We start from the raw sequence: 12,496 nt of genomic DNA on the forward strand, positions 1-12,496 counted from the left end.
GTTAAACTGGAATCAATGTTTCAAAGGCCTGATTGTGACATACGCTAAGGCAGCTCTGCCTCAGTGTAAAGGAGATGTAGTGTCAAAAGCATTGCCACCATTCAGGATTTTATAATGAGTCTCATGAATATAAGAATGGCCATACTGGGTCAGACCGATAGTCCATCTAGCCCAGTATCCTGTCTTCTGACAGTGGCCAATGCCAGGTGTTTCAGAGGGAATGAACGGAACAGGGAATCATCAAGTGATCCATGCCCTGCCGCCCATTCCCAGCTTCTGGCAAACAGAGGCTAGGGACACTTCAGAGCATGGTTTTACCTGATATTTGGTGTATTTGTTAAAGTCCCAGGTTCTGGAAGCATGTGATGAGGTGAGACTTTTGGCTTGTGTTTCCTAAACAAAGGAAGTTTCTTGGTTACAGAGAAAAACTATAAAAAGGTGATCTAAGTGCAGCCTAAAGGGCTGAGAAGCCAGAAGGCAAATCGAAAGAACTCAACATTTATCATTTTTATGTCTCATAACAGGCAGTTGTGTCATTCTGGGGGTCTCGACTCATGATTTTCAAAAGTTTGGGGTTGGCAATCCTGTGCCACTGAGAACTCAGGCCGTAAATCTCTATCTGCTGCCCCTGGAGACCCCCCTAATTTAGTGCCATCATTTATCTAAAACAGAAGAATTAATAGAAAGGGAAGTAGACAGAGAGGGCAAAGTGTGGGAATGCGCATGGAGCCGGGCTGTGGGCCCAAGCAGCAAATGAGCACAGGCCCCCTGTATTGGGGGTGAAGTGAAGAGATAAATTAGAATGTTCATTTTTATGTTTAGGTCCTTAGAGCCTTTGCTGGAGACAAGAGGCCTGAAAACAAACTGATCACTGCCAAGGCAGTACAGTCAGCACCACGTCATCCAAAATCTTGAGTTTGGCTGAAGGAAACATGAGGGTTTTCTTCTAAAAAATTACATTCTGGAGTGTTTGTTTGTTTCTGAGCTGCCATGTTCTCAGCTTTTTCTTCTCAGCCATGAAAGCAAGAAACTGACCTTTGTTAAAGTGAGAGCTGAGATTGTCAGTTAATCACAGGATTCCAGGAGCTGGGGTGTTAAGAGAAACACCAGCTAGTGAAAGAGTCAGTGTGAAATCAGGAAAATTTGTGACAACCCCAATGTGAAGTTTTTGGGACTTGATGTGACAGGAAACAGCTGCACTTCTAGCGATTGCAGGTTCTTATCTGGCCCCCGTCCCTGCACTGTCTGAGCATGTCACACACACCAATGGGCTTAGCCTCAGTCATACTGCTGTGCAGAGACGACCCAGACCTGCCGATGGTGTGGGGGGGGGGGCACAGAGTGAGGGCTGCAGCTTCAGCTGATGTTACTAAACATGCTCAGTCTGTGTGAACATGGTCACTACAAGCCAAACATTAAATCTGGGGGACACATGACCCCATGTGCCTCCCCCGCCCCCCACAGTGCTGCTTCTGCTGTGAGATGGGGAAGGGCTGTTTCCCGCATTTTAGAAGAGGGGAAATTCAGGCCCAGACAGAATAAGTGACTTACCCGACTTCACACGGAGCAAAACCTGGATCTGTGCAGGCTAACTTAGCACCTTAACTATTGGGCAAACCTTTCCCTCTGTAGCCAGAGCCTGGGAGAAGAGGATAAGGAGACGGATGGACACGCACAGACACAGTTTGTCTGATAATCATCTCACTGACCCTCCCCACAGTCACTAGGCCAGTCTGTGCAGTGTTGGGTGATAATGGTGATGTCACCAGTCTTCGATGTGGTCTATCTCCTTGGCCCAATACTGACCCTGTAATCACTGTGTGGACCGATTCTGCTGGGGGGAAATACGAGCCAGTTTGGGCTTTGTCTGACTCTGGGCAGAAGAGTGTCAGGCCTGAGAGAAGGGACAATGGGGACTGCTCGGCACACAAAGCTGGACATGCTCAAGACCACAGTTAGCAGCAATTGCTCCTCTGCACAGGCTCTTTGCTGCTGGAGCTCCCCGCAAATGTTTCCCACCAACGCATTTGCCTCCACAGGTCTAGATTCTGACTCGGGTTGTACCATTGCTCCTTTGACCTCAGCAATTAGCCAGTGTTTGGGGCCTGGCTAGGTTCTTCCATTGGCAGGAGAAATTGGTTATAGGAGTGAGGTATTTCTTTGGTGCAATCTGTATTAGTTACAAACAATGTCCAGACATTCCTGTGCCCTGAACACAGTACAAACAAACAGCAGCTGGCAGTTTCCTTACTCAGAACTCCACGTCTGCCTTTTCAGGGAACCCTGTGCCTGAATTGAGGGCAGAAGAGGTCTGGGTGGGGAGGCAGAAGGTCAGGCAGAGGTGCTGACCCTGGCTCCGTGTCTGGTGAAGGGCAGGAAGTTGCAGAACATGCTGGGAAGCCTGAGCCCCTCCCAGGTGGCACCACATGGGGTCCCAGAGTCCCTTGGGGCAGGGAGTGGGCGGGAGTGTTGCCTAGGGAAGGGAAAGGGGCTGTCACTCACACCACAAGTAGCTGTCCCGCATGTCCATCTGGACAGCTAGCTTGGCCTGCTGGAGGCTGTCCATGGCATTCTGGGCCTGCTGCTCTGTGCTCTCAGTTGCCACAGAACCATGGACAGGTTCTGCAGCAAGATCTTGTTCTTCCACTGTGGGGGCAGACACGGAGCCTAGGGCACTAACATTTGGGGAGCATGGCGACCACAGCAGCCGGATCTTTGGCTGCCCCAGTGGTCAGCAGTATTTTGAGGGTGGGACCTTTCACCACCTCTGTCAGGGGCGCCAGTTATGGGGTGGAACCTTCCATTACCTAGGGCACCAAAAAAGCGGCAGCACTCCTGCTGCCCTACAGTCATACCCATTGTGACAAAGTTCCTCCTCTACCTTGGTGGGTCCTGCACTTATTGGCAGATTTGCTCACCTCAGTGATCTTCCCCACAGTCTGGGTCAACTCCTCCTGTGTCTGATCAGAAGTTGGGAGGTTTGGGGGGAACCCAGGCCCACCCTCTACTCCAGGTTCCCTGTCTATAGTGCCTCCTGTAACAGCTGCATGACAGCTACAACTCCCTGGGCTACTTCCCCATGGCCTCCTCCAAACACCTTCTTTATCCTCACCACAGGACCTTCCTCCTGGTGTCTGATAATGCTTGTACTCCTTAGTCCTCCAGCAGCACACCCACACCCTCACCCTCACCCTCATGCCTCTTGCTCCCAGCTCCTCACACGCACTTCCTCCCCTCTGGCTCCCCACTGCCTGACTGGTGCCCTGATTAGCCTGCCTTGATTGGCTGCAGGTGTTCTAATCAGCCTGTCTGCCTTAATTGGTTCTAGCAGGTTCCTGATTACTCTAGTGCAGCCCCTGCTCTGGTCACTCAGGGAACAGAAAACTCTTTCTCCAGTGGCCAGAAGACCTCTCTTTGACTTCTCTGCTGTAGAGTGTAGGAGGGAGAGGGCTGCTGCTGTTGCTGTTCCTGCTGGGCCCTCATTGCTGCTGCTGCTACTGCTCCGGCTGCTCCCCTGGCTGGGCTAGACACCACCACCCACCCACCCCCTTTCTCTGCTATCTGCTTGCTGGCTGGCTAGTAGATTTCCCCCCCACCACCCAGTTGCTGCTGTTACTCCACCTACAGCCCCTGGGGGAGGGGGCTGCTGGCCTGCTCCCCAGAGGAGGGGAGTGAGGGACCCCAGCTCCAGCCCTTGTTGCTGAGGACGCCACCACCACCATCTTCTGAGCAGGGTCCCTCCTGCCTGGCCACCAGACCACCACCTGGAGCTGCTGTGTTTGCTACTGGGGAGCTGCTGGAGCCCTGAGGAGGAGGAGGAGAAGGAGAGGACTGCCTGCTGCTGGAGGACCACGTGGAGACTCTGAAGACCACCGTGGAGGGGGCACTAAAGGACTGAGTATTTTTTGGACTGTGCTCTTGTGGTGGGGGTTTGGACTGTGTCTGTTGGGACACCGGGGGTGTGGCGTGGAGCCCGCCCCCGGTCCATCCGTGTCCCCCTTCGCCCCCACCACCATCGTTGCCCCCTCCACCACCCCCGCTGGCTGTTTTCCTTCTGCTTCGGCCTCCTGCCTCTGGGACTGAGCTGCTCACCTGGCTTGCCATGCCCACCTCCACCATTTGGGCCTGCAACAGCAGCAGCCACCACTGCCTTTTTGCACAAGTGCCCGTGGGCGCACCCCCCACCCCCACCCCTTTGGCCTGGCCCCCTCTCCTTTGCCACATTTGTTTGCCCCACCCATTTCCTCTGTGGCCCTGACTGTCCTGCCCCAGCCCTGCAGCTAGCCCTGTGGTCCCTCTGCCCTGTTCCTAGTTTGACTTTCCCCCCCCAGCCCTGTGATCCCCCAGCCCTAATTGGCCCCTCCTCTCGTGCGCCCATGCCCCCTCCCATGCGCTTGTGCCCTTCCCCCATTTGAGTTTGCCCTTGTTCACTGCACCCCCCACCTATGCTGTTAGCCCCCCTGATCCCCTAGTGCAACTAGAGGAGCCGGAATTCCCCTCTGGGTCGGTGGCCTGCCACCCTCCTGCCCCTGGGTCCTTGCTTGCTCCCCTCGGTCCTTTAGCCTTCCCTTTCTGGCACCCTCCTCCCCTGCCTGCAGCCTAGCGGGGAGGGGTGGTCGCCTCCTTTCCCTCCCCTCCCCTCCCCTCGCTGTTTGTCCCCCTCCCCGCTCTCGTTATGGCGGGGGACACGGCGGGGGAGACCCCTCGCGATGCTCCCACCGCCCCTCCTCCGGAAACCCCCATGTCCGTTCCCCGAGCCTCTACCTCGACCGCCGCTGCCGGTCTACCTGCCGCTGCCCCCGCTGGGGCACCAGCAACGGCGAGTACCGGGGAAGCGTCCGCTGCTGCCACGTCCTTCGCCCCTTCCGATTCGGGGGGAGCCCCCCCAGCCGGTGGGAAAGGTCGGGGTGGGAAGAAGGGTAAGGGCCCCGCTAAGAAGACCAAGCCCTCCATGGCGGGGACTACCCCCGCTGCCGTGGTCCCGCTACCGGCCGCGGCGTCCCTCCCCGCTGCTTCCTCCACCAGCTCCGCGGGTGTCCCTCCCCCGGCCCCCAGGGCATATGCCAAGGTGGCGGCGGCCCCCCCGCCTGCCGCTACTCCTCCGCCTGCCGCTTCCACTACCATCTCTAGCGGCCGGGGCCCCTTTCCCACCTTGACTAGGAAGCACGGCGTCCGTTGCCTCCTGGTGCCCGCCTCGCCCCACGTCGAAACCTATGTGAGGGCGTTGGCGAGGGTAGTGGGGCCCACGGCCATTGTGGCGGCCTCCAAAATGTACGGGAAGGTGGTCTTCTTCCTGGCGTCGGAGGCCGCCGCCCAGGAAGCGGTAGAGACGGGTCTGGCAGTGGGGGGCGTGTTTGTGCCCCTGGAGCCCTTGGAAGACCTGGGGGTCCGCTTGGTCCTGACCTCCGTCCCTCCCTTCCTGCCCAATGCCGCCCTGCTGCCCGCCCTTTCTGCCCTGGGGCGCCCTATTTCTGTCATCAGCCCTCTCCCGTTGGGCTGCAAGGACCCCGCCCTCCGTCACGTCCTCTCTTTCCGCCGGCTAGTGCAGCTTCAACTGCCGCCGGCGGCACGTGACGGAGAGGCGCTCGAGGGGTCCTTTGTGGTCCCCTACCAGGGAGCCCGCTACCGGGTGCATTATTCAACGGGGGAGGCCCGGTGCTACCTCTGCCGGGCGATGGGGCACGTCCGGAGGGACTGCCCCTTGGCCCGGCACGGAGGAGCGTCCGGGACCCCCGAGCCCCGGTATGGCGCCGGCCCCGTCACCGCCAGTGCCCCTAGCTGCCCAGCACCTGACGCTGCCCCTCCTCCTTCTCAGTCCACCGCTGTGGAGGAGGGTGCGGCGGAGATAACGCCGGGCGTGGGAGAGGGCCCGCCCCAGGGAGACTCCTCCCTCGTTCCTGTTGCCCCTCCGTTGCCTCCCCGAGTACCTAAGCCGCTGCCCTTGCCCCCAGACCTAACCCCTGTTAGCCAGCCCCCGGATGATGCCATGGAGGGCTGGTCCTTAGTGCAGGGGGAGCGGGGCAAGCGGAAGGCTCCGGTCCCATTACATCTTTCGGATTCGGAGGCCCCCCGGAAGAGCAGGAAGGGGGTCTCTGATGATGAGCCTTCCGCCTTGCCCCCCGACGACGCCCGTTATGTGGTGCCGGCTGGGCGCGACGTGGCAGCACCGGACGGTGACGCTGCCCCTCCTCCAGGGTCCCTTCCTGAGGAAGCCCTCGAGGGAGCCCCCCTTGCCCGCTTGCCATCCGCAGCCTCCGCGAGGACTGAGGTGGGCGTCGCTTCGGGTGTTGGCGGGGAGGGCCCCGGGGTGGCGGACGGCGATCTCCCCTCCATCTACGAGGAGATCGAGGCCCTGGGTCTGACCCCGGTTACGCAGGGGGAGGACGACCCTTTACTAGCGGGCCTCGATCTGAGTGACCTCACCTCGGTCCCCCTGTCCCCGGTTTCCCCTCCCCTGACTGCCGCTTCTGCTCCTGCCTCTGAGGGTCCCCTGGGATCCTCCATCATCCCGGCTGCGGGTGGCACCCCGCTGATGGCCGCCGAGCCCATCGAGGCGACGGCCGATGCCCCGCTGCCCGGACCCGATTCCCAGGGGGTGTCCCTCTTGGGTGTGGGCCAACCGACCCCTTGCCCTACTCTTGTCCCCTCCACCTCCCGTGATGCCGTTGCCGCCCCTCGGGATACTCCCCAGGGTGCGGCCTTAGTTGTTTTTCCCTGCTCTGACCCATCAGGGGCTGCTGCTCTCCTTCCGCCGCCCCCTGTTGCACTGGGGAGCGGGGCGGGCCGCGTGGCGTCGGCCCATCGGACGCCACGTCGAGGGTCTGCCCCCTGCCTGCCCGCCTTGGTGGGCCACGGGGCTGTGACGGGGGCCCCGCTGGGGGACGGTCATCGGTCCGTTACCCCGCCCCCCCATGCGCTGAGGGAGGAGCTGCGGGCGTTCCTTGAGGACGTCCGTGGCTCCCGTAACAAAGTCCAACTCGCGCTCCAGCGGTGGGGGAATTTCCATCTAATCCTCCGGGCCGCAAAGGCCCTCATAGGGGAGGGTAAGGGGACCGGGAAGCAGGCCGCCGTGACCTACCGGCGGGTCTGCCTCTTCCGTGACTCTCTCCTCACCCACGGGTTTGGTCACGGATTGCTGCGCGGCCCGACGGAGGCCGTGGGCATGTCTGCCAGCGAGGATCCCCCCCAGCACTCCTCATGGCGACGATCATCTTTGCCACTTTGAACGCCCGGGGCTGTAGGATGGGTCTCCGCAGGAGCCAGGTGCTCTCCTTCCTTCGGGTCGGGGGGTACTCTGTGGTTTTCCTGCAGGAGACCCATACGGATCCGGCCGTTGAAGCTAGCTGGCGGCTGGAGTGGGGGGACAGGGTCTACTTTAGCCACCTCTCGGTTCGCTCGGCGGGAGTGGCGACCCTGTTCTCCCCCGACCTACGGCCCGAGGTGCTGGGGGTCGCCGAGGCTGTGCCGGGCCGCCTGCTGCACCTCCGGGTCCGCATGGAGGGGCTTGTGGTTAATCTCGTCAACGTCTATGCCCCGACATCGGGCCCGGAGAGGTTGCGTTTTTATCGGCAGGCGTCCGCCTTCCTCGGCTCCCTAGATCCTCGTGAGTGCCTGGTCCTGGGCGGGGACTTTAACACCACCCTCGAGGAACGGGACCGCTCGGGGACCGAGCAGTGCCCGGCCGCAGCGGACGTCCTCCGGGAGATCGTCGAACGCCACTCCCTGGTGGACGTCTGGCGCGACCACCACCCGGACGACGTCTCGACTTTCACCTTCGTCCGGGTGGAGGCCCATCGGTCGCGCCACTCCCGGCTGGACCGCATTTATCTGTCACGTTTCCACCTTTCACGAGCCCACTCCTCCAGCGTTCGGCCGGCCCCCTTTTCTGATCACCACCTTGCCACCGTGACGGCCTCTCTCTGCGCGGAGAGGCCGGGGCCGGCCTACTGGCATTTTAATAATAGTTTGCTGGAGGACGTGGGCTTCGTGGCGTCCTTCCGGGAGTTCTGGCTGGCCTGGCGAGGGCAGAGGCGCGCCTTTCCCTCGGCGCGGCGATGGTGGGACCTGGGGAAGGTGCGCGCCCGGCTCTTCTGCCGCGACTACACCAGGGGCGCCAGCCGACGGAGGGATGCGGCGATAGAGCAGTTGGAACGGGAGGTTTTGAAGCTGGAGAGGCATCTGGCCACCAGCCCCGAGGATCCATCCCTCTGCGGAGCGTGCCGGGAGAAGCGGGAGGAGCTCCGGGCCCTCGAGGATCATCGAGCCCGGGGTGCCTTTGTTCGATCCCGCATCCGCCTCCTTCGGGAGATGGATCACGGCTCCCGCTTCTTCTACGCCCTGGAGAAAAGGAGGGGGGCCAAAAAGCACGTCACCTGCCTCCTGGCGGAGGACGGCACCCCCCTCACGGATCCGGCGGAGATCTGCGGGAGGGCCAGGGCCTTCTACGCGGCTCTTTTCTCCCCGGATCCGACCGATCCTAACGCTTGCAAAGTGCTCTGGGACAGACTCCCGACGGTCAGCGCGGGCGACCGGGACCGGCTAGAGCTGCCTCTCACTCTGGCCGAGTTCTCGGAAGCCCTCTGTCGCATGCCCACCAATAAATCTCCGGGCATGGACGGGCTGACCGTGGAGTTCTACCGCGTGTTCTGGGACGTCCTCGGCCCAGACCTAGTCACCGTCTGGGCCGAGTCTTTGCGGAGCGGGGTCCTCCCTCTTTCGTGCAGGCGAGCCGTGCTCGCCTTATTGCCGAAGAGGGGGGACCTCCGCGATTTACGGAATTGGTGTCCCATCTCGCTCCTCAGCACGGACTACAAAATCGTTGCGAAGGCCATTTCGATTCGGCTAGGGTCCGTGCTGGCGGACGTGGTCCACGCGGACCAGACCTACACTGTCCCGGGCCGCACGATCTTTGATAACTTGTATCTGGTCCGGGACCTTCTGGAGTTAGGGTGTAGGGATGGTCTGTCGTTCGCCCTCTTGTCCCTGGATCAGGAGAAGGCGTTCGACAGGTTGGACCATGGGTATCTCCTGGGCACTCTGCAAGCGTTTGGCTTCGGGTCCCAGTTTGTGGGTTTTCTCCAGGTGCTGTACGCTTCCGCGGAGAGTCTGGTCAGGCTCAACTGGACCCTGACCGAGCCGGTCAGCTTCGGGCGAGGAGTACGGCAGGGGTGTCCCTCTCGGGTCAGCTGTACGCTCTGGTGATCGAGCCCTTCCTCTGTCTCCTCCGTCGGAGGCTGACGGAGGCGTACGCCGACGATGTGCTCCTCGTGGTCCAGGACCCGGGCGACTTGGTGCGGGTGGAGGCTTGCCAGGCCACTTATTCGGCGGCCTCCTCTGCCCGGGTCAACTGGGTCAAGAGCTCTGGCCTGGTGGTCGGGGACAGGTGGCAGGCGAGCTCCCTCCCACCCGCGCTTCGGGCCATCCGTTGGAGCGCAGGTCCGCTGCTCTATCTCGGCGTTTACCTTTCTGCCACGCATCCGTCTCCACCGGAGAACTGGCATGGTTTAGAGGGCGGGGTGAGGGCGCGGCTCTGGAAATGGACAGGACTACTCCGGTGCCTCTCTCTTCGAGGGAGGGCACTGGTGCTGAATCAATTAGTCCTGTCCATGCTCTGGTACCGGCTCAACACCCTGGTCCCGGCCCCGGATTTCCTGGCCAACCTCCGGACGGCGGTGCTGGAGTTCTTTTGGCCAGGAACGCACTGGGTCTCTGCAGGGGTCCTCCACCTGCCCCTGGAGGAGGGGGGGCAGGGCCTGCAGTGCCTGCGCACTCAGGTCCACGTCTTCCGCCTCCAGGCCCTGCAGAGGCTCCTGTATGGTGCTGGTAGTCCGGCGTGGAGCGTATTGGCGCACGCCTTCCTCCGCCGTTTCCGAGGGCTCCAATACAACCGGCAGCTCTTTTATCTCCATCCGAGAGGTCTTCCGCGAGACCTCTCTGGGCTGCCGGTCTTCTACCAAGACCTCCTCCGGACCTGGAAGCTCTTTTCAACGACCAGGTCCGTGGCGGCCACCGTGGGGGTCGATCTCCTCGCGGAGCCCCTGCTACACAACCCCCAGCTCCGTGTGCAGGTGGCAGAGTCCCCCACGGTGCGCCAGAGGCTGGTCTTGGCAGGAGTCACCAGGGTCGGAGACCTCCTGGACTATGATCGGGGAGACTGGCTGGATCCCCTGATGCTCGCTCAGCGCATGGGGCTCTCCAGCCCTCGTACTCCCCTGCGCGTACTTCAGGAGGTGAAGGCCGCTCTGCTGCCCGCTGCTCGGGCCTACCTCGACCGGGTCTTGCGAGAGGGCACACCCCACCCACCTTCCACCCCGGGCCCCGTGGACCTTTTTATCGGGCCCCTGCCCCGTGGACCCAATCGACCCCCTCGCCCTTTCACGGCAAGCCGGCTGCCTACTCTGCAGCCGGTTCTGTTCCAGACCGCACCAAGAAAACATCTGTACACGCTCGTGCTCCACACTCTTCACTACCTCACCCTCGCGTCCCGCCCCGATACAAAATGGCGGGACCTCCTGCCACCTCTCGAGGGTGAGGAGCCCCGGTGGGCCAGCCTGTATTCTGCCCTGGTCCCGAGGCCCGCCGGGGATGTCAGCTGGCGGCTCCTTCACGGGGCCGTGAGCACGGGCGTGTACTTGGCGCGGTTTACCCTTGTCCCCAACACCTGCCCCTTTTGCGGCGTGAAGGAGACCCTGGCGCATGTTTATTTAGAGTGCGCCAGGTTGCAGCCCCTGTTCCGGCTCCTCTTGGCTCTCCTCTTGCGTTTTTGGTTGCACTTTTCCCCTCACCTGTTTATCTATGCACTCCCCATCCGTGGCCCCACAAAGTCGCGAGATCTCCTTGTTAACCTCCTCTTGGCCCTGGCCAAACTAGCCATCTACAAAACCAGGGAGAGGAGGTTGGCCGACGGGATTTTCTGTGACTGTGGGGCCTATTTCCGCTCCTTTGTCCGTTCACGCATCCGGGCAGAGTTCCTCTGGGCGGCGTCCACTGGCTCCCTTGACGCCTTCGCGGAGCAGTGGGCGTTGTCCGGGGTTCTCTGCTCAGTATCCCCATCAGGTTCCCTTCGTTTAGCCCTATGACCTCACTCCCGATCCTGTTTTTTTCATTGGTTGTCCCCCGTAATTAGTTAGTATCCCAGACCTGTGGATCCTCCCCTTAGGCTGGGGGGAGGTCCTTTAGCAGTGGACGGGCTTCGCCCGCCCACTTCCTGGATACTAATAGGACCAGACTCCTGTACCCCACTGGCCTGGGTCTGTCACACCAGCTATTTTAAAGTTTAAGGTTATAGTAAATAGACCCATTTTAAACCCTTCACCACACAAGACAATGCCCTTAGGATTCCTCATTAACTATTTATTTCTCTTCCCCGGGCTCCCTACAGCCACCAGCCACCTTCGAGCTTTCCCTCTTCTCTCCCAGGCTCTGCTCACTGGATTGCAGCAGCTCAGTGGATTGTCCAGCTTTGCTCTTTCACTTCCATTCTTCACTTCTTTGGGTGGCTGCATTTGCAACTGAGCAGCCTGATGGAAATACCCGAGACCTCTGTCTCGGCAGGCAGGCCAAGCAGCTAAAGCAAAGACTCCCTGAGAACGGGGCAGGTTAGCCTGAACTGTCAGGAGTGGAGGCTTGGCCCATAGGGTAGGGTTACCATATTTGAACTTTCAAAAAAGAGGACACTCCATGGGGGGGAGTGGTAGCTCTGCCCCCTATCCACACGCTCCCACTTCCTGCTCCCTGACTGCCCCCCATAGAACCCCCAGCCCATCCAAACCCCCAGCTTCTTGTCCCCTGATCGCCCTCTCCCGGGACCCCTGCTCCTAACCGCCCCTTGGGACCCCACCCCCATCTAAGCCTCCCTTCTCCTTGTCCCTGACTACCCCCTCCTTAGACCCCCCCACCCTAACTGACCCCTAGAACTCCACCCCCTACCTGTCCCCTGACTGCAATGACCCCTATCCACACCCCCACCCCTGACAGACCCCCGGGACTCCCACACCTATCCAACCGCTCCCTGCCCCCTGACTGCCCCCCCGAACCTCCGACCCATCTAACCCCACCTGCTCCCTGACCCTTGACTGCCCTGACCCCTCCTCACAGCCCCGCCCCCTGACAGGCTCCCCCCAGCACCCCTGACCCATACAACCCCCCCTGCTCCCTGTCCCCTGACTGTCCCTTGGGACCTCATGCCCCTTCTCCAGACCCCCAGCCCCCCTCACCATGCTGCTCAGAGCAGCGTGTCTGGTGTGCGGAGCCAGACACAGTCTGCGCTACCCCGCAGAGCGCGCAGCCCAGCCCCCCCAGAGCGCTGCTGGCGCAGTGTGCTAATCCTGCAGGGGAGGGGGGGAGCAGGGGAGGGGCTCTGACTGTTGGAGGCCTGGATGCGAGCAGCTCCATCCAGCCCAGCTGCCAGGTTAGCTGCGTCGCACTCTGCACTGGGAGGGAAATCCCGGACCTTTTTAGATTTTTACAAATTCCTCCCGGACGGCTATTTAAAAAC

General features: G+C 61.0%; 1 protein-coding gene across 1 annotated transcript in view; it reads right to left on the reverse strand.

Moving 5' to 3' along the window:
* The window catches only part of LOC123346494 (E3 ubiquitin-protein ligase TRIM39-like), a 145,053-nt gene that overhangs the window by 89,689 nt on the left and 42,868 nt on the right, over positions 1-12,496 (reverse strand). The gene's annotated exons all lie outside the window — the stretch shown is intronic.

The sequence above is a fragment of the Mauremys mutica genome, chromosome 12 (assembly GCF_020497125.1).
Source record: "Mauremys mutica isolate MM-2020 ecotype Southern chromosome 12, ASM2049712v1, whole genome shotgun sequence".
In the NCBI taxonomy this organism is placed as follows: Eukaryota; Metazoa; Chordata; order Testudines; family Geoemydidae; genus Mauremys; species Mauremys mutica.